The 21689-nt window shown below is 50.0% G+C and overlaps 1 pseudogene; it reads left to right on the top strand.

The window, feature by feature from the left end:
- The first annotated feature begins 4020 nt into the window (after nt 1-4020).
- LOC139830360 (uncharacterized) lies at nt 4021-6170 on the top strand (annotated as a pseudogene).
- Nucleotides 6171-21689: the final 15519 nt, after the last annotated feature.

Raw genomic sequence — 21689 nt, 5'->3', positions numbered from 1 at the left:
ATTCCTAGGAAATTACTTTTATTGTTTCCTGGGTAAAAAAACAAACTCGAAATGCCCCATGACCAGGTACTATTCACTTTATTTTTGTCATAATTTTGTCTTTTTTTGCCTTGGAGTCCATGGGAATCATTTCGTGTCCAAATATTTTTTTTACGAATACAAACTTGATCATCTTTTATTTCCAGGAAGATTCAATTTTTTTTTTTGACTTATTTAAATTATTATAAATTTTTTGGTCTATGGGGGTGCGTTGCACCCGAGAGCCATAAGTCCGTTTTGTGGAACAACCCACCTTATAAGATGGTCTAACTTCCTCCCAACTTTCCATGTGGGACTAAACTTCCCACCTTTTGCCACTCCCTAGTGAGCTGCCACCAACTTGGGCTCAAACTCACAAGGCTGCCACTATGGGGGCTTTGAGATTTATAGGAAAAACTGAAATCTAATTTGGGCCACTAAAAGTGGGCCCAATATTTCAACAGTTATTTCCTCTAAGGTGTAACCACGATGGCCGCCACATCTGCGTCTACTTGGCTCTATTGACTGAGGTGTCGTGTGACCACGGCGCCGGTCAAGATGGCATTGTGCTGTGGAGGTTGACTCTGTTGGGTGCGCAGCTTAACTAAAAGATTATTTTGTGAAATTTTTTCTAGAATGAATTATTTTGTACTATCTTTGTCTATAAATAGACGTCTAAGATTTATCTAATGGGTGTGCCTATGTCTCTGTTGACTGAGATTTTCTTAAGTCTCAGTCAACTCAGAAAAGTGCAACTATAGTTTAAAAAAAAGTGCAACTGGTTCAGTTGCACATTTCTATCAGAAAAGTGCAAGTGCACTTTTTAGCAGAAAAGTACAACTGAAAACACATTTTTATAAGTGACTTAGACTTAAGAAAATCTCAGTTGTGTGAGACATAGCAAAACCGTTATATAATTATCAAAATCCACCGTAACGTGCGAGCCAGCGAAGGCACACCATACAAATCACCTGCACTGCAAGAGCCCCGCTCGAATAAACAACTGCATGCTCGCCTCGACCAACACGTTGCGGTGGCGCATGCACGCACGGGTTCCGGCCTTCACCAGCTCGATCTGCCGCCGTGCCTGTCTGTTTAGCTGGGAAAGCGTCAAAGCAGCGACCTTATTTTTATTCCTCGATTCGATCCTCGCCCCGAATGAAGTCATACAGATACCGCGCCATGCAGGGGCCCGGATCAGTCTGCATCCTGCAGCTGGCCCGCCTCAGTTGTTGCCGCCTCGTCTGACCCTCCGAAACGAAGCTGAGGTGCCCTGCTTCGCCACGCGGCTATACTATACATATCTAAGGGTCTGTTCGGTTGTGGAACATAGTGGAATGGAATGGAACCATTCCATTCCAATAATCTGGAATGTCACGGTTCCATCCCGTTTTTGCGTTCGGTTGGACAAAAAGAGATAGAATGGAATGGTTCCCAAAATTGAGGATTAGCCCTAACTAATTTGGAATTGGCAATTCAACTAGAGAGGAAAGGGGCCAAATCGCCCGGCCATGGCCGCCGCCGCCGGCGAGGCGGCTGCTCGCCGTCTTGCGCCTGGCCCGGTCGTGGCCGCCGCCGCCGCAGCCGTCTTGTGCCTGGCCCGGCCGTGGCCGCCGCCGCCCTCGGCCATGGCCGCAGCCGGCTGCAGTCGTGCTGCGCCCGGCCCGGCCGTGGCCGCAGCCGCCGCAGCCGTCTTGTGCCTGGCCCGGCCATGGCCGCCGTCGCCGGTCCTGGCCGCGCCTGGATCCCGCCTGGATCCCGCTGAGGGCGGCGAGCACGGAAGAGCCCGGGCCGACGTTGACTGCCCCGCCGCGCCGCGCCGCCTGCTCCTGCCCCGCCGGGAGACGGGAGAGGGAGAGGCTCGAGCGCCGCCACAGGGAGACGAGGGAGACGGGAGAGGGAGAGGCTCGAGCGCCGCCACTGGGAGACGAGGGAGAGGGTCGTGCGTGGGGTGGGTGAGATGGAAGAGATAGGGTTGGGGACGGGGGTGAGAGGTGAGATTGGTTTTATTTTTTTCGTTAACTCTCGGTACCGAGTGATTCCACCGATTTGGAGGTACCGCCCAATTCCGAATCTGAGGGGAATATGCCATTCTAGGGAACGAGTGGATTCCGGTTCTAGTTTCTACCGAACACGAGAATTAGGTCCAGGTGCAGGTCCGACCCATCCCATTCCACCCCATGACTCAAACCGAACACACCCTAAGTCTAAGTGTCTAACACAGATATTGGTTACATGATTAGCTCCGATTATAACAATCTTGTTATCTGGCATAACGCTGGTGATGACAGGGACGGAACTGACTGTTTCTTAATTTGTCAGTGCTCGAGCTAACGATCGAAACTGGTCTTTACTAATCCTCCACTTTTTCCAGCGTGTTCTCTTGGTAGTCTCCATCTTCTTCTTCTTCTCGGTGGCTCTTATTATTCGGCCGCGACTAGAAGCCGTGTGGGTGGATATGGTAGCCCGGTCCAAGTCCTACCTGACAGGCACCCCAAATTTGAACCAGAAGAAATGGTTTCGTCCCGCTGGCCCTTTTGCTGCAGTAACGTACACCCTCTCCTCTGCCTAACCTAAAGCTCTATCTAAAGGGTTAGACCGCTAGTGTAAATGATTAGCTAGCTGCCCCGGCACCCCTTGCCAACAGTATTGATTAATTAAGTCTAGTTTGGTCCAGTGTACTGTACTACATGTCTGTAGTATATCTCGCCGCCATGCACGATGAATTGATGAGAGATACTCCTACATACTCCAGTCGTCTCAAAAGACGCCTGTCTACGGTCCAGCAAAGTGTGCTCAAGAGAATTGGGTCCAATGATGAGCCGAAATTCCCCGTAATGATATGGACGACAATTAATATTTGGCGCGGCTGGGATGACACGAAGGGATAACAATGCCATCAATCACATCTCTCGATCATACTATATGCCGCGTGCTTTCCGAATGTTCTGGATTACTGAGTCACCAAGAAACCAAGCTCTCTGTGGGTATTCAGATTGGTTGGATCATCAGGTAGCTTCAGCCCATATATGCTCCGTCGCCGGCCTAGGTACGTGCAAGAATGAAGCTAGTTATGCGAATCATATGGCCCCGTGCCATGCAAGTATGCAACTAGTCGGTGGAACTTGGACGTCGCACATCGTTTTCAGATAAACCCCAGCCCAGTCCATGCCATGCCATGCATGCACCAGTGTTCGTCAAGCGTCACACATAGCTAGCAAGCTTGCTGCAGTATTCCCACGGTTGTGAAGGAGTAGTGCCTGCCCGATCAAGTCGACGAGGGAGTTGACAAGGACCTCGTACCGAACCGTCCCGACGGGCGACCTTTGCTATCCGTCGACGTTGCAGTCACATCGCATATCATCATGATTATCGATCATCTGGAATAATAATTATTGTACAGTATCAATCATTATTCCATTTGGAGTGAACAAGCATCTAGCTAAAGCGCTAAAAAGCTAGGCAGCGGACAAAATGTTGAGCGGCGCGCTTCACGTACGGCTCGGCATATTCGTGGCACGATCGGCGACACGTCACACGACGGTCTATGCGTTTTCACGTACATCCACATCGCTTGCATGCACGCACGGCGCGGGCAGAAGTGACGACACACGCCTTACCTCTGCTCACTGCTGCCATGCATGCATGCGTGCGTGCCGTGTGGTAGTGCGGGCTAGCTAGCTATTCGTCCAAGGATACGGCGCGTCCTGGTCAGCGTTTATGGCGCTGAGCTGTCCCGCCGGTTCAGACATGCCCGGAGGTGACGGAGCTAGGTATCATTGCGATGACGCGGACTCGGATTCAATTCTAATTTCAATGAATGGACATGCATGGTCTACGGCCACGCCATGACCATCGCGCGCCCTCCGCTCCATCCAAGTATCCAACCCGGTCTGTTTTGGTCCCTCCCCAAAACGTGGATGCACGAAACCACGGCTAGCGGCCTGATGCAAAATAATTATCATAACAACCTATTTTAACCTAAATTTAAGTTCCTGAGCCATGGATACAACAGTGGTCATGGCAATCGCTCGATCTGCTGTTGTTAACACGGAGGTCCAGCAGCCGGAGCTGACCGAGGAGGAGGCCATCGAGTTGGTCATGGCCTAGAGCGAGCTCGACGAGCTCGTCAAGTGGCAGGGCCTTGCCACTTAGCCACGGTAGACTGCACTTGCGCAGGGCAGACGGACCATTGACACCTCCGATCGCCACTACACGTAGCCAGACGCGTGTGCCACCACCTCCTCTCGCACCAGTGCCTACGGCATGGGCGGCGCTAGGGGTATGCCCCTGTCTGCCCAGGCATACCAATAGATTTTGGCCCAATTTGTTTTTATTAGGCCCAAGCGGCCAAGCCGATAGACGTATCGACGCTACCTCCGTTACGTATCGACGTTGCCTCCTCCCAGCGACACAGCCTCTGTATCGTTCCGAAGCAACGAGGCACAGAGACAGAGCCAACCCTAGCGATTGGCGGCTGGGCAGGGCGACCGGCGGCGACCGCCTCACCGGCGACCTGCGGGCTGCGGCCAGGAGGACTCGGTATCTCGGCGACTCGCAGCCTCGCGCCCTTGCAGGTACGAATCCTCTCCTCTCTTGCCTCTTCTGCTCTTCCCCATTCCGATTTAGGATTTAGATGTTCATAGTTGTCTATTAAATTCGAAATTACCTGCACCAAATTAGTATTTTAGATATTTAGGAGAGCATTAGATTACTAAACTAGCACTAAAATTAGTAGATAGAAAATCAGAGTAGGCCATTTGTTCATATCTCAATTTTTCCATTGTTTTGGTTGTTATGTAGATGAAGAAAAAGAATGGTGCTGGGCCTGCCGGAAGCAGCATATATGCAATGTGGAATAAAGCTTCAAAAGCAAAGAAGATAGATGAAACATCCACACCAAATTAGAGTGTTGTTGAATCAAGTACTTCTCATGATGAGTTTGAGAACAATCTTCAGTTGGCGCTAGTGCAAACACAGGATGAAGAACGCGAACCGGACAACAACGCCGGAAACGCAACCCCAATTGTGGAAGATGATTTGTCAACCGATGAAGATGATGAAGCAACACATGCAGATTTGCAGGCCCTCAAACATGACCCTGTCAAGCGGATTCCCATATCGAGATATGTTGTCAATGACCAAGATAGAGTAAGAAGGAGATACATTGAGATGGGGCCATGTCAACCAAAGAATCACAAGTTTTTTGTCATAGTAAAAAGTGGAAAAGATCGCCGCTTTTGCCATTTTTTGTTTGCATAATTTCCATGTATTGAGTATAGTGTGGAAAAGGATGCTGCTTTCTGCTTTGTTTGCTATTTGTTCAAGGATAAAACAAAATGTCCAGGTGGAGATTCATTTGTGAAGGATGGTTTTAGGAACTGGAACATGAAAAGTAGATTGGTGAGACATGAAGGTGGTTTGGTAGTGCTCATGTTGAAGCTCAGGAGAAATTTGATATGTTCTGTACACAAAGAGCATCAATCCGGGCATCTCTTTCTTCAAGCAACTCAGAATACAAGGCTTTCTATTTGCAGCGTTTGACATGGACACTCAAGTGTTTGAGGTTTCTATTGCATCAAGGTTTGGCATTTAGAGGACACAATGAAAGTGAAAATTCACTAAATAAAGGAAATTTCCTTGAGCTCTTAAATTGGCTTGCAGGAAATTTTGAAGAGGTTAACAAGGTGGTTCTAAAAAATGCTCCACATAATTGCAGGATGACTCACCATAACATACAACATGAGCTGATCAAATGTTGTGCGCGGGAGACTACTAAACTACTCATTGAAGAACTTGATGGTGGTCAGTTTGCAATACTTGCAGCCGAATCTAGTGATGTGTATCAGAATGAGCAGTTGGCTGTTTGCTTGCGCTATGTTGATAAGAAAGGAAGGGCAGTTGTAAGATTACTTGGCCTTGCTCATGTTGAGGACACTACCTCTTTGACACTTAAAGCTGCAATTCAAGAAATGCTTACGGAGTACAACTTGACATTTGCCATGGGCCGTGGGCAAGGATATGACGGAGCTAGCCACATGAAAGGTAATGCCAATGGTCTGAAAAAAACTAATTATGGATGAGTCTCCTTCAGCCTATTATGTGCACTGCTTTTCCCATCAACTACATCTAACTGTAGTAGCTGTTGCTAAGGAGAGTGGAGATTGTACTTGGTTCTTTCAGTAGCTTGCACACTTGTTAACTGCCCTTGGCATGTCTTGCAAAAATATGAGGATGCTTTGGATTGCTCAAGCTGAGGAACTGATTGATGCATTGGATTTGGAAGAAGTACAAACAGGGACTGGGCAATATCAGAAAATGGGTTGGGAAGGCCATGTGATACATGTTGGGGCTCTCACTTCAGGGCAGTGAACCATGTCCTCTCTCTATATGCTGCAATAAAGAGAGTCCTAAAGAAGATTGTAAAAGAGTACCATGGTACAGTGCAGAGGCTCAAACTCCTCTATCAGTGGAGACATCAATTTTGTCATTTGAGTTTGTTTTCATGGCACACGTGTTGCAAGAAATATTTGGATACACAGATGACTTGAGCAGAGCTTTGCAAACAAAACACCAAGATATTGTTCATGCTATTCAGCTAATTGATAATACGAAGTATCACTTGGCGGGCTTGAGGTCTGATTTCCTCATTAAGGTAACATCTTTCTGTACAAAGCACATGATCAAAGTTGTTGATATGAAGGCGCGTTACTATCCTGTTGGTCGACCTAGAAGAGGTGATCTCTTTAATGGTGCAGATAATTATCATCGCTTCCATGTTGATATGTTTGTGAGTGTCATTGATAGGCAACTTTCAGAACTAAATGGCAGATTTGATGAGGTAAACACAGAATTATTTACTTGCATGGCAGCATTCTCTCCTGTTTGCTCATTTGCTGCTTATGATCAAAATAAGTTGGTCAAGATTGCTTCACGGTTTTATTCTACTGATTTCGCAATTGATAAATTGGCAAGACTTCCATGGCAACTATACATGTATATTACTCATGTGCGCAGAAATGAAAGGTTTAAAAACTTGAAGAATGTAGTTGAGCTTTCAGTTATGCTTGTGGAGACATATATGCCCGAACAGTATTTTATTGTTTACAAGCTTCTCAAGTTGGCACTGATTTTGTCAGTAGCTACTGCCAGTGTTGAAAGGGTATTCTCCTCCATGAATTATGTGAAGAATAAGAAAAGAAACAAGATGAGTCAAATACTTGAACAATTGCATGATTACATTTGTTGAGAGAGAATTATTGTTATCACCAGAATTTGACCGAGTCAGAGGTGGGCCACGATTGAGAAAGACTTGAAGATATACATGGAAGGGAAAAACAAGAATTGGCCTTATACACGAAATTGGGCTGAATTGCCCATTGTATCTGTAATATAGTAGATCGTATCTTTAGATTAAAAGTTAGAGTTTTACTCGTGCACGGTTAGGTGCACGTCCGAATTAGAAAGTCCATTTGGACTATAAATATGTATCTAGGGTTTATGGAATAAACAACAACACAACGTTCACCCCAAAACAAACCAATCTCGGCGCATCGCCAACTCCTTCGACTCGAGGGTTTCAATCAGGTAAGCGACATGCTGCCTAGATCGCATCTTGCGATCTAGGCAGCACAAGCTCCACGTTGTTCATGCGTTGCGCGTACTGAAGCGTCTTTGATGGCGCGCAACGTAGTTATCATAGATGTGTTAGGGTTAGCATAGTTCTTCGTATAACATGCTTACGTAGTGCAACCCTTGCATGTCTAGCCGCCCTCACGCCTATCTCAGGCGTGGGGGCGGCACCCTGCTTGTTCATCGTCTAGTAGATCTGATCCGTTACGATTGCTCCTTGTTATACAAGGATTAGTTTAATATCTGCAATAGTTAGGCCTTACAAAGGGGGGGAGGATCCAGCGGCACGTAGGGTGGCGTTCGCAAGTCCTAAACAGGATGTTCCGCGGATCAACATCATTGTTGGTTCTTTGGCCTTGTTTAGGATCGGCTTATGAGCACCGTGCGTGGCCGCGAGGCCCAACCTGGAGTAGGATGATCCGATTATGCGGTGAAAACCCTAAATCGTCGTAGATCTCATTAGCTTCATCTTGATCAAGCAGGATCACCAAGTATTCGTGCACCCCGTACGGATCATGGGTGGATCGGCTCTTTGAGCCGATTCACAGGATAACCTGAGAGCCGATCGAGGCTCGTATTTAATGTTTACGTGTATGCCATGCAGGAACTAAGCGAGGCATCCCCATCACCTTCCTGACCAGGTATAGGTCAGGTGGCACGCCCTTGCACTTCGCATCGCCGCGTGTGACCAGAAGAGCATTGCGGGCCGTCGCTCGGAGGGTCTCGGCCAGCCGCAGCTCTAGGCTCTTCCCGGCTCTACCGTGTTGACAGCGCTGCCCGCCGGTGGGTTTTGGCGATCAACACATTCTGGCACGCCCGGTGGGACAATCATCTACATCAACCACATCGCCATCTACATCTGAGATGGCGGCGGACGGCACGCCAGTCACCTACGAGGAGCTGCCTGACGAGCTCAAGAAGAAACATGACGAGATCAAGGCCACCCTCGAAGCCGACCTCATCGGCTCTTTTCAGAGAACCCGTACCCATGGCATCAGATGGAAGGGGTTCTCACCACAAGGTGCACTCGATGGGATAGATCTCTCTGCCCGTCGGAGGAACGCACCGGGGCCCTGCGGCGGAGATCAACTACTTGGTGGCTCACTCGCTACACCGCCACTCGAGAAACTTGGTCAACGTGTTGGAGCGTCTCGCTCTGCGCGTGATCCAGAGATCATGAGCCACCGGTACTCGCCGTCGGGACCAGCTCTCGGGACGCATCAAGGAGAGTTGCCACTCCAGTCCGTCCACCGCTGCCATGTGCATTGGCGGCACCACTGAAGTGCCGGCTACACCGGCATTCGTCGTCTACAAGATCGGTGGTGACCCTAGTGACTACCAGTTCTTGGCTGAGGCGCCCAAGGAGATCCCTCAAGGATACGCGTGCACGTATGTGCCGGATTGTGGCAACCGGGCACTCTCAAACCAGGCCACAACGTCGGGGACTCCGGCGCAGACGGGGAGGGACGTCGGCGACAGAGCTTGAGAAGCGAGACGTGGCTAACTAAGTACGCCACCCCGACGAAACTCCGAGCCCAGCTCCTGCGGTTGGCTCGGAGCTGGAAAAGCAAACATGGCTGGCTAAGTACGCCACCCCGGCGAATCTTCGTAGTGCATCTCCTGCCGGCAGCACGGCGGATCAGATCGGTACCATCGAGAGACCAGTTCGGCATTATGCCGAAAAGGAGGGCAATCGGCTATTCCAAGCCGTACCACGACGAGTACGAGATGATCCCGCTGCCACCTAAATATCGGCTCCACGACTTCTCCAAATTCGGTGGATCGGATGGCTCCAGCTCCATCGAGCACATCGGCCGATATTTGGCGCAACTAGGACCGACTTCAGTGTCGGATCAGCTACGTGTGAGGCTCTTTTCACGAGTCCCTCACAGATCGGCTTTTGGATGGTATACCTCTTTGCCGGCAAACTCCATCCAGTCTTGGAAGCAATTGGAAGAACAGTTCCATATGCAATATCATTCGAAGCTTCCGAGTCTAGCATTGCCGATCTAGCACAACTACGTCGAAGCGCGGAGAAACGGTGACAGAGTACATCCAGCGCTTCAGAATCTTAGGAACCGATGTTATTCGGTTCGTATAACTGAAAAGGAAGCGATCGAGTTGGCGTAGCTGGCCTTGCAACACAGCTCAAGGACATGGCCTCCCAAGCAGATTATCCCTCGGCGGCGCACATGGTTCAGAAACTATCGGCATATGAACAGCGCCACCGGACTGTACCAAGACAAGTTCAAGCGTGCGGTAGTCATGGTCGATACGAGAGGAAGGTGAAGTGCTGCGGGAGACCAAGAAGTAGCGATGGCTGAATGGACTCGGGGAGGAACCCCTGTGTCCTGCAAATGGGTAAAGCCACCAGGGCCGCCCAGGGGATTTGATTTTGACGTGACCAAGACTGAACAAATCTTCGACCTCCTGCTCAAGGAGAAACAGTTGACGATTCCTGAAGGTCTCAAGTTCCCTACGGCGCAAGAGCTAAACGGAAAGCCATACTGCAAGTTCCACAACTCGCTTTCCCATGCCACCAACGACTGCAGGGTGTGGCGTCAGCACATCCAAGCGGCGATAGAGAAGGGGCGTTTAATTTTCAACCAGTACGCCATGAAGGTAGACACCCAGCCCTTCCCCGCCGTTAACATGGTAGAAGTCATCTACCCTGAGAGTTGCCAGCCAGGTCCCACGTTCAGCATCAACATGGTAGGACCTGGGAACCACTCTGGCAAAGATGGAGATGAGGGCAGCTGCTCTCATAGCAAGGATACAGAGGAGGCCGCTCCACGCGATCGGCTCCATCATGATGGCAAGCGCTACGTTACTGAGAGGAGAAGTGAAGAACATAAGATATCAACGACCTCTCTCGATCACCTCCTCAACAAATATGTGAGACAAGATGACCAACGCCGACGGTCCAACTATGATGATGAAGGAGATCGTCTGGCTAGAGAAGCCAGAAGACATCGTCGGCAGGATCGCTATGAGGAGGAGCACGAGCGCCGTGCCACGGACACATCAAGGGAGCAAGATGACAACGCCAGACACTGGGACTGCCCTTTCTTCAGACACTGCTGGGATTCAGGAATGAGCCGATTGCCCACAATCGGCAATTGCCCAGAATGCAACAAGAAGAAGAAGGAGGCAGCCAACGTGTCTGTGTTTGAGCGCTTAGGGCCTCTCCCACCACCAAGCAAACGTGCTGAGTCACTTCGTTGGGCAAATTTTGAGGATTCCGAAGACGAAGGACTTGAAGAAGAAGGAGACAGGTGCCACCGTCCGAGGTGGTGCCCTGACGGACTCAGCCGTTCACAAAAGCGCAGGGTTCAACGTTTGCGCGGCCTGGAGGAAGCCGAAAGGTTATACCTGCATACGCTAAGGAAGGCACGGCCTGATCTGGCTGCGAAGGTTCAGCGAGCCCTGGATGAAGAGGGTCGTCCACGGAAAATGGAGTGGCGCCCCAAACAAAGGAGAGCCGATGATGAAACATCGGCTGGAACGAACATGGTGTTCATCCTCCCTTCAGAGTTCAGTGCCCCAGGGTTAGATGAGACATCCGTGGCACAACTTGACTGCGGCCCACGGCCGGTTATCTTTGAGAAGCCACGAGATAAGAGCTACAGGCATCTGAAGGCCCTATACTTACGAGGATATATCGATGGGAGGCCTGTGAATAAGATGCTGGTGGACACCGGAGCGGCAGTTAACATCATGCCGTACTCTATGCTACGTCGGCTAGGACGCTCTAGCTCGGATCTAATCAAGACCAACGTAACATTGAGCGATTTCAACGGCCAAGCGTCTGAGGCACAAGGAGTTCTGAACGTGGATCTGACCGTAGGAAGGAAAACTATCCCTACAACGTTCTTCATCGTCGATAGCACGAGCAGTTATGCTGTGCTGCTGGGAAGAGATTGGATCCACGCCAATCGCTGTATTCCCTCCACGATGCACCAATGCATAATACAAGGATGGAGATGAGGTAGAGGTCGTCCAAGCTGACGACTCAGCCGAAGTTTCAACGGCTGGCATGAACGCATGGGAAGCAGCAGGCCAAGAACCCCTCTCAGGCATCAACTTGGACGATTGCGAGCGTATTGATGTGACAAAGGGAAGGGTTAAGCTGGTTTTATCCACTGGCCTGACCATGTAGTCGAAGCAAAGCGACGTGCAACTTGGCGAGGCTGATCCTTGTGATCGGCCCCAAAGGTCTATGAAGGGACATTACGGAACCTTCAGTCAGCGCTCCAATCATTATGGAGGCCGATCCCAGCAATCGGCCAAAATTATCCTCACCACATGTTCTGCTTGTGTTCACCTTTGACCCTATCAAGAGCCGACGTGCGAATTACAGAGCCGATATCTGCCATTCTTTAACAGATTCGGCTCGGGGGCACCTAAATACGAGGAACAGATGCAGGGGTACATGAACAAGATGCGAGGGTACATGTGTGCAATGAATACTGGGCTGATAGGAGAAAATCGGCCGATAAAAAAAATTTATAGCCGATGCAAGGGCATCGACTTTAGAATTGAGACTTTAGAATTGAGAGGCAGCCGATGCGCAGCCATCGACTTTAGTGGATTTATGCAATTTTTATCGAGTCTCCACCAGATCCAGGCTAACGGTGGTACCTTCTGTTGCCTCGAGTGAGTAAAACAATGGAAACTTCTTCAGCTACTTCGAGCCGATCCGGGTTCCTGAACCTCTTTGTCAAGGATTTCCAATCTTTGGGGCTAGTTCAGCTGAAATGGAAGATTATCGGCTGTTGGAGGAAGAAAGAGGATCGGCCGTGGCGCATTCTCTCCGACATTCTCGCCCGAGTAAGGCTCGGGGGCGACAGGCTCGAGTAAGACTCGGGGGCAACAGGCCTAGTGGATACTCTGTTTAAAGAGCCGATGGGGATGCCATCGGCTGATTTTTCATTGCAGCCTCCTTCACAGATGATGAGTATTAAAAAGGACCATTGGTTTTGGTTGGAAGAATTCCAAGGTTTTCCTGAAGATTCTGCATTATCCGCCAGAATTAGAAAAAAAATCATCAGTTGAAGAAGGAAGGGACGAATTTCGAAGGACCGATGCGTTGTTATCGGTTTATTACGCATTGGCAAAGGGGGCGAATCGGCAAGGTCAGTAGAAGAGGGAATCGGCTAAATTGAACTAAGAAGAAATCGGCAAAATCAAATTGGGGAAGAGATCTTCATTAATAGGCAAGATTTCTTACATGAAGAGCTGATTGCTCTCAAGAGGGAACACCAGGGGATACATTGCCCCATCTACTACTACTGGCCCTATTCTAGAGGTCCTATCTATGGGCCATCACTGCTCTCGTCGTCGCCATCGTCGCCGCTATCGGCGCTGCTCCCGGCGGGCTCGTCGTCGCTCCAATGGCCGCCGACCGGGCCCTCGTTGTCTTCATCTTCTTCGTCAGCGTCGTCCTCGTCGCTGTCGAAGTCGCTAAGATTGCCCGGCCAAGGGCAGAACCGCTTGGCCGGCGGCTCGTCGGAGGAGCTCTCGTCGTCGTCCTCCTCCTCCTCTTCCTGCTCCTCCTCCTCCTCGGAAGAGGTGAAGTGCAGGAGAAGCTGTCGTCATCGCTCTCCTCCTCCGTTTCCCCAACGGCGAGGAAGCGGAGGTCGCTCTCCCCGTCGGTCAGGGACTTGTCGTCCTCGGGCCAGATGGAGAAGTCGTGGCTAGACTCCTCCCTGGCCGCAATGGCGCGGCGGGTGTTGGCCGCGTGGTTCTCCGCCGGGTTGTACTCCGGCGTCGGCTTGCGGGACGTGGAGGACTGGCTGGCAAGATCCGATGGGGCAGAGGAGGAGGAAGACATGGTGGCGCAGGAGGGCTCTTGGAGTGCTAATGCGAAGGGGATGCAGAGGAGAACTGTTCGTGGCGGTTAAATAAAAGGGGATATAGTGGAAATTCAATGCCACAGCAGTTTCCGAGGAAGTGGTGCCACGCGGAGAAGTTGAGAAGGCAAGGCATCATGATACTGCAACGGTTCTGCCACGACATGACCCGACGAAGGAAAACAGAGTGATTTTGGAATTACCAATTCCAAAACCAGGGGGGCATGTGTTATCACCAGAATTTGACCGAGTCAGAGGTGGGCCACGATTGAGAAAGACTTGAAGATATACATGGAAGGGAAAAACAAGAATTGGCCTTATACACGAAATTGGGCTGAATTGCCCATTGTATCTGTAATATAGTAGATCGTATCTTTAGATTAAAAGTTAGAGTTTTACTCGTGCACGGTTAGGTGCACGTCCGAATTAGAAAGTCCATTTGGACTATAAATATGTATCTAGGGTTTATGGAATAAACAACAACACAACGTTCACCCCAAAACAAACCAATCTCGGCGCATCGCCAACTCCTTCGACTCGAGGGTTTCAATCAGGTAAGCGACATGCTGCCTAGATCGCATCTTGCGATCTAGGCAGCACAAGCTCCACGTTGTTCATGCGTTGCGCGTACTGAAGCGTCTTTGATGGCGCGCAACGTAGTTATCATAGATGTGTTAGGGTTAGCATAGTTCTTCGTATAACATGCTTACGTAGTGCAACCCTTGCATGTCTAGCCGCCCTCACGCCTATCTCAGGCGTGGGGGCGGCACCCTGCTTGTTCATCGTCTAGTAGATCTGATCCGTTACGATTGCTCCTTGTTATACAAGGATTAGTTTAATATCTGCAATAGTTAGGCCTTACAAAGGGGGGGAGGATCCAGCGGCACGTAGGGTGGCGTTCGCAAGTCCTAAACAGGATGTTCCGCGGATCAACATCATTGTTGGTTCTTTGGCCTTGTTTAGGATCGGCTTATGAGCACCGTGCGTGGCCGCGAGGCCCAACCTGGAGTAGGATGATCCGATTATGCGGTGAAAACCCTAAATCGTCGTAGATCTCATTAGCTTCATCTTGATCAAGCAGGATCACCAAGTATTCGTGCACCCCGTACGGATCATGGGTGGATCGGCTCTTTGAGCCGATTCACAGGATAACCTGAGAGCCGATCGAAGCTCGTATTTAATGTTTACGTGTATGCCATGCAGGAACTAAGCGAGGCATCCCCATCACCTTCCTGACCAGGTATAGGTCAGGTGGCACGCCCTTGCACTTCGCATCGCCGCGTGTGACCAGAAGAGCATTGCGGGCCGTCGCTCGGAGGGGTCTCAGCCAGCCGCAGCTCTAGGCTCTTCCCGGCTCTACCGTGTTGACAGGCCGCTGCCCGCCGGTGGGTTTTGGCGATCAACAATTATTCAATCAAGTGAAGGATGATAAAACCATCAATCTCTTCCAAAAGGGTGCCCGCAAAGTTATATTGTAAGAGGTACTGCCTCTTTCCATTGAAATTTGTTGTTGTACTTCGATTTGTATGGATTTATGCACTTTAGTATTATGTATTATACTGGAATAATTGTTATAGTCCTACTGAAATTATTGTCCAACTGATAATATAGCATGTATAGGCTTTTGTTTATGCTTTTCTAAGCTTTACAAATTATAGGCGTTTTCTCATGCTTTCCACCAGCATTTTCGTGGCGCCGCCACTAGCCTACAGTCCCACTGCATGCCCTGACGCTACCAGCCGGACCTCCTCCGGTGGCCCTGGCCATGAAATCCACCAGTCTTCATTGACCTCAGCGATGACAAATCAATGGTCATGGCGCGAACTCTAGTTAGCTAGGGTTTTATATTTTTTTATTTAAGTTTCTTTCCAGCTATCTCCCATTAGTAAATTACTTTTTTATTTTAGATCTTAAAATATAGTTGCATTGGGCCACTTGGCAGCCCTCGAGCCATACACACAAGCACTCGAAATTTTCCAAACTTGGTGTTGGCCCGTTTCAAAGGGATCAAATGGAACACTTTTGGTGACATAGGCCTTACCATTCCCTCTACCTAACAACATCTCCAGACAAGTCCCTCAAACAACATCCAACAAAAACGTTGCATTTGTTGTTTGCAGGCTGCCACATTGTGGCACATTTGGGGGACACCCGTTCTCAGCCAGGTCCAACAAACACGACCCCAAGCAAAGAAAATCAAGTAGTATAAAAGTTGTGCCCAACATCTGATAGAGGCGACAGGATGGGCACGCCGGACAATATATGAACCACATTTGAACCAAAGCAGCCTCTGAGACGCACGGCTGTGGGAGGTTAAGTCTCTGACGCCACGCCGAAATCTCTTTATGGGACACGACTGGAATGCTCTAACACAGTCCCAATCACCCGTTAGTTTCTACTTCATCCGTTCTAAAATAAGTGTTTTACTTTTATGTAGATACACCTGTATGTTGATATAAAAGAAAGTTAAGACATTTATTATTTTAAAATGGAGCGAGTATCTTTCAACTACTCCTGTACTACACTTTTTGGAGTAGTATACTGTAGAACACTTCGCAGATTAGCCAGTTGTGATTTGCGTGAGCGTGGGCGTGCGTGCGAGAAAATGAAATGCATGGTCAGTGTTCTTTGCATGGCCGATTGCCCGTCTCGTCGTGAAGACAGAGACGCAGACAGGGACCCTACCTGAATACGATTGAGAAGGACGGCGAATCTGCTCGTGCCTAGTCCTACCGGGCAGAGCATTGCTCGAAGCAGAGGCATGGGGAATAGAAGAAGGCTGCAGGGCGCCTGTAGTGCGTGCACGGGTCCCATATTCTGAGCCTCTGCTCTGTTTCGGATAAGCGTGCGCGCAGAGGAATCCAGGGGTGAAATATAGATATCGAGCAGAAAGAAAATTACCCTGGCGTGCGTGTGGCCGTGGAGTTCGGATATCCGTGGAGTTCTCCACTCCAGGAGCAAGATTTGCTTGCGGTAAGTTGTAAAGCCTGTAGAGGAAGAACTCCCAATGTGTTCCGTTGTACTACGGAGTACTACTTACTGAATCAGTACCAAGTTTGCGGTAACTTGTAGAGCCTATAGAGTTTGAATTCAAAATTGTTCTCCTGTGAATTGTTCTCAGAACATCTCCAGCGCGCGCGCGACGCAAATGATAGCTAAGCAACCGTTTTCGTCCGCCGTGACCGGAAATGCGTCTGCCACCACCTCTAGCGGGGCGACGCAAAGTGACCGGGCCGTCCGCGGAGACGCGAACCTGGCCCAAATATACGCCTGGGATGCGTCTCAGGCGGACGCGGAAAGTGTCCGCTCGCGTCTGGCGGACGTTTTGTCTGACCCACCAGGCAGTGACGCAGCGTCGATGCGTCTTCTCCGCCAGTACTGGCGCCGAGGCGTCGCTTCGGCAGTCTGCGGCCGCGTTAATGGCGATGTCTCGCGTGCCGCGCGGCCGTCGCCTACCTCTGCGCACGTAGTAATGGCGATGCCACGCATGGCGCGGCCGTCGCCCTGCCTCCGACCTATATAAACAGGGGCGCGAGCATCTCATCTCCTCCCCACAAAACCCTAGCCGCCGCTGCCGTAGCGCCGCTTCCGCTCAGCCCTAGCAGATCCGCCATGAGCAGCGCCGGACGCGGCCAGGCTGCCGCGCCTCCACCTCCACCTTCACCTCCCACTCCACCTCCCCCGGCCTCGAGCTCCAACGACGAGTTCGACTCCGAAGACAGCACCGACCTCCTCCACCCGGTTAGGGACGCCGCGGCCCTGGCTGAAGCGGAGAAGGAAGCAGAGGAGGAGTGGGCGGCCCATGCGGCGGTCGACGCCGAGATGGAACAGCGCAGGCTGGCGGCCGCCGCTGCAACAGAGGACTCCGACTCAGAGATATCTTGGTCCTCCGATGACCCTGATGCGCCTACGCCGGAGGAGAGGGCGGCGGAGCAGAGGGCCATCGTCGAGTCTTTCGAGACGCTGAAGGACGACGCCGCCAACGCGAGGCTGGAGCAGTGCCTGCAAGAGGACGCGGCGGCGCACCGAGCCATAGCGGCCGCGCGGGAGGCGGCGGAGAAGCAGGCGACGGAGCGACGTAACGACGGTGCCGGCCCGTAAGGAAGCAAGTAGTCTAGGACTACAGATCTACTTTGTATAGTTTTTATGCATTCATATGTACTACTTTCAAAGTTTTTAACTATGTTACAATTCAAAAAATGAATCGCCCCGGTGGGAGCACACCAAGACGCAAATGGACGCGCGGACAAAATATGTCCGCGGGGCACTTTGGGCGTCCGAAATTCGTCGCGCCGGTGGAGATGCCCTCATGTGCTACTGATCCAGATGTAGTAGTAATTACTAATTTGGGACTGGAACGCCTCAGAAAATGAAACTTGAAACCTGTCCGTTCGTGCTGACAGTTAAAGCGTGGCTGGTGACTGTCTGACGAGCGATGCATGGTTCCGTGGCGTCACTTTCGCCTCCTGAAAAGCTGTGAGCACATTCATCAGGCTTCGAGGACGGGAAAGCTGAAGAATAGCTGAAGCATATTCAGTTTTCAAAAAGCTGAAGAACTTTTTAAACTGGACGTAGCCTTCTCTTAAATTAACACGAATGATAACGAGATCATATTTTCTAGTTCTTACGATGCACTGGGAGGAGGCTATAGCATGGCTCGCGACTGCGAGTAGATATGGTGTTCGTAGTTTAGTTAAGGTTAACACTCTTTGTAAAGATGGATCCTTTTGGCAAAATATTAATGAAACCTCCTAATTATGTTTCTTGGCCGATGAAGGGCGGACCTGGGCCGGAAGAAGGAGGACAACTTGGGCGTTCCGATGCATTGCCAGCCTAAATTTGGGCTTGGAATGGGTCGTCACAGACGCATTGGACCATTTGTGTCGGACCGCTGGATTGACGTTTTCGTATCTTTCTATCTGTGCGGACCAAAACAGATAACATCGGTCTGTTTATGTCAGGCCGCTAGAGATGCCCTATGTCCATAAACGGCAGATACAACGTATATACAAGGCCTACATAGCATATAGAATTATGAGAGAAACAAGCAAACAAAAATATAAAGAAATAGCTCAGCCTAAACGTTGTGGGCATTGTCTTCTAGAATGTCCAACACCACAGGAGAATAAGTGGCAATATGGGGCACCATTACGGAAGAACCGCTAGCTTCACTTCCAAAAGAACAAATGGCAACCAGCTCACGGTCTCTGTCTCCGAAGAGGTACCTCATCCATCTAGCCTAGGTTAGAAGAACATTACACCCTCGATGGACAGAGAGGTTCTCCCAAAACACACCAAAGCAAAGTTGATCCAAAGTCCATTGAAAAAAAAAAGCTGCAAAAGAGAGAACTCCCCGTGAGCAACGCCAACATCCAATACGACCACCAAGAAAACACAAGCGGTGTAAAGCGTTAGGGTTTAGAGGAAAAGTGTTTGGAAAGCGTTAGGGTTTAGAGGAAAAGTGTTTGGAAAGCGTTAGGGTTTAGAGGAAAAGTGTTTGGAACGGCTCAACCGTAACGTGGGTGGCCTACTTCATATATATAGCATGTACATTGTAGAAGGAAACAACCTATATGGTCAGTTATACAAGAGCTATACAGCTATACAAATACAATGCTTAACACCCTCCCTCAATCTCAACCGTATTGCGAAGGCTGAGATTGCGTCGACAAACTTCAAATGAAGGCAGCGGCAATGGCTTGGTGAAGATGTCAGCAAGCTGATCCTTTGAAGATATGAATCTAATTTGAAGTAACTTCTGTGCAACTCGTTCCCTCACAAAGTGATAGTCAACTTTGATTTGCTTCATCCGAGCATGAAAAACTGGGTTCGACGAAAGATAGGTAGCACCTATGTTGTCACACCAAAGCACAGGGGGATGATGTTGAGGCACACCAAGCTCACGCAACAGTGACTGTACCCAAATCAGTTCCGCAGTAGCATTAGTAACAGCTTTATACTCCACCTCAGTACTGCTGCGAGAAACTGTAGCCTATTTGCGACCACTCCAGGCGATCAAGTTAGGTGCAAAGAACACTGCATATCCCCCTGTAGATTGCCTATCATCAGGACTACCGGCCCAATCAGCATCAGAAAAAGCTGAGACACGACCAGATGGAGCAGAACGGAGATGAAGCCAAAGGAAGGTGTGCGCCGGATATATCTCAGAATGCGTTTGACTGTTGTCCAATGAACATCATGAGGCGTCTGCAAGTACTAATACACACGATTGACTGCATAGGAGATATTAGGCCGAGTGATCATCAAATACTGTAAAGCACCAACAATACTGTAATACTCAGAAGAGAGAGGCAAGCCATCAGTAGCAGACAACCGGTTAGTAGCAGACATAGGGGTCATAGATGTATTGCATTTGAGCATACCTGCACGGCACAAGAGATCCAGAGAATACTTCTTCTGGGTGAGGGACAAGCCATCGACAGTGTGAGCAACCTCCAACCCAAGAAAAAAGTGTAGTTTACCAAGATCTTTGACAGCAAAATCAGCACCCAAGGAGTGAACAAGGCGATCGGCAGCAGCATCTGAAGAGCTGACAAGAATAATATCATCAACATAGACAAGCAGGTACATGGTGACTTCAGGGCAACGAAGTAAAAACAGCGATGTGTCAGCATTAGAGGGAATAAAGCCATGGGCACCAAGAGCAGACGCAAGGCGAGCATGCCAGGCACGGGGAGCCTGCTTAAGACCATAGATCACCTTAACCAGCTTGCATAGATGGTGAGGATGCTGAGGATCAACAAAACCTAGAGGCTGCCGCATATACACCTCTTCCTCCAAAATGCCATGGAGAAAAGCATTCTGAACATCCAACTGGCGAAGAGACCACCTTCGAGTGACTGCCAAGGAGAGAAGAAGTCGAATAGTGGTAGGCTTGACAACCGAACTGAAAGTGTCCTCGTAATCAAGACCATAGCGCTGCTTGGATCCTTTTGCCACCAAGCGCGTTTTGTAGCGCTCAATAGAGCCATCCGCATGCTTCTTAACCTTAAACATCCATTTGCTGGAATCAATAATATTAGCACCAGGGGACGGAGGAACAAGACGCCAAGTTTGATTCTGAAACAAAGCATTATACTACTGTGCCATAGCTGTGCGCCAATGAGGAATGGTCATAGCAGCCTGAAAATGACGTGGTTCTGTTGTTGGATCATCCATGGAATAAGCCATGCATGCGGCGAGCCAAGCAACAATGCCATATGTCCATTCACGCGGCCGAAAAATACCATGCTGGCTACGCGTAACAGGACGACTAGGTTCCGCGGGGAGCAGACGAGGCTGGTGCGGAAGAGCCGGGCCTGGGCGCAGGCGACGCACCCGAGCCGGACGAGGCTACTATGGTGTCGATGGTGTAGTAGAGGCAGGCGACGCGGGCCTAGCATCCGCTGGTGATGAGGCCGCCCATGCGAGATGGGCGTCGATGGAGAGACGGGCCGGTGCGAGGCCTCGTCAAGGAGGGCCTCGGCGGGACCTGCATGGCCATGCACAGGAGTCACGTTAGGGAGCGGCCTGGCAGGAGCTGCATCGCCACGCACACGAGGTTGCACCAGCGCATGATCCAAGGCATGCATGCCCGCATGCACATCCTCAGGGCCAGCGTGAGAGGGAGCTGAAGGCGCATCCTCGTCGAGGAGATGAAGACTGGCACCGCGACCAATACCTGCACCATCTTTAGGAAGCAAAATAGGCGAATATGCAACATCTTCAAATTGGTCACGCGACAAGAGAGATGAATGCATGGATGGTGCGGTGGACGCGAGAAGGTTGGAGAAAGGAAAAACACTCTCGTCAAAAACAACGTCACACGAAATATATACACGGTTCGAGGGAACATGAAGACACTTGTACCCTTAGTGAAGCGAACTATAGCCAAGAAAAAACACACTTTTTAGAGCGGAACTCAAGCTTACGTGTATTATATGGACGGAGATGGGGCGAACAAATGCAACCGAACACCTTAAGAAAGGTATAGTCGGGAACCTCATGAAACAAAATTTCAAGAGGTGTTTTCATATTCAACACACGAGTAGGAAGTCTTTTAATGAGAAAGCAGGCGGTGGCAAAAGCATCACTCCAAAAGCGAAAAGACAAGGATGCATGAGCAAGTAAAGTAAGGCCAGTTTCAATAATGTGACGGTGTTTGCGTTCCGCGGCACCGTTTTGTTG

Source organism: Lolium perenne, chromosome 4, assembly GCF_019359855.2.
Source record: "Lolium perenne isolate Kyuss_39 chromosome 4, Kyuss_2.0, whole genome shotgun sequence".
Taxonomy (NCBI): Eukaryota; Viridiplantae; Streptophyta; class Magnoliopsida; order Poales; family Poaceae; genus Lolium; species Lolium perenne.
Note: the sequence above shows the minus strand (reverse complement) of the source record. Positions and strands in the feature narration are given on the sequence as shown.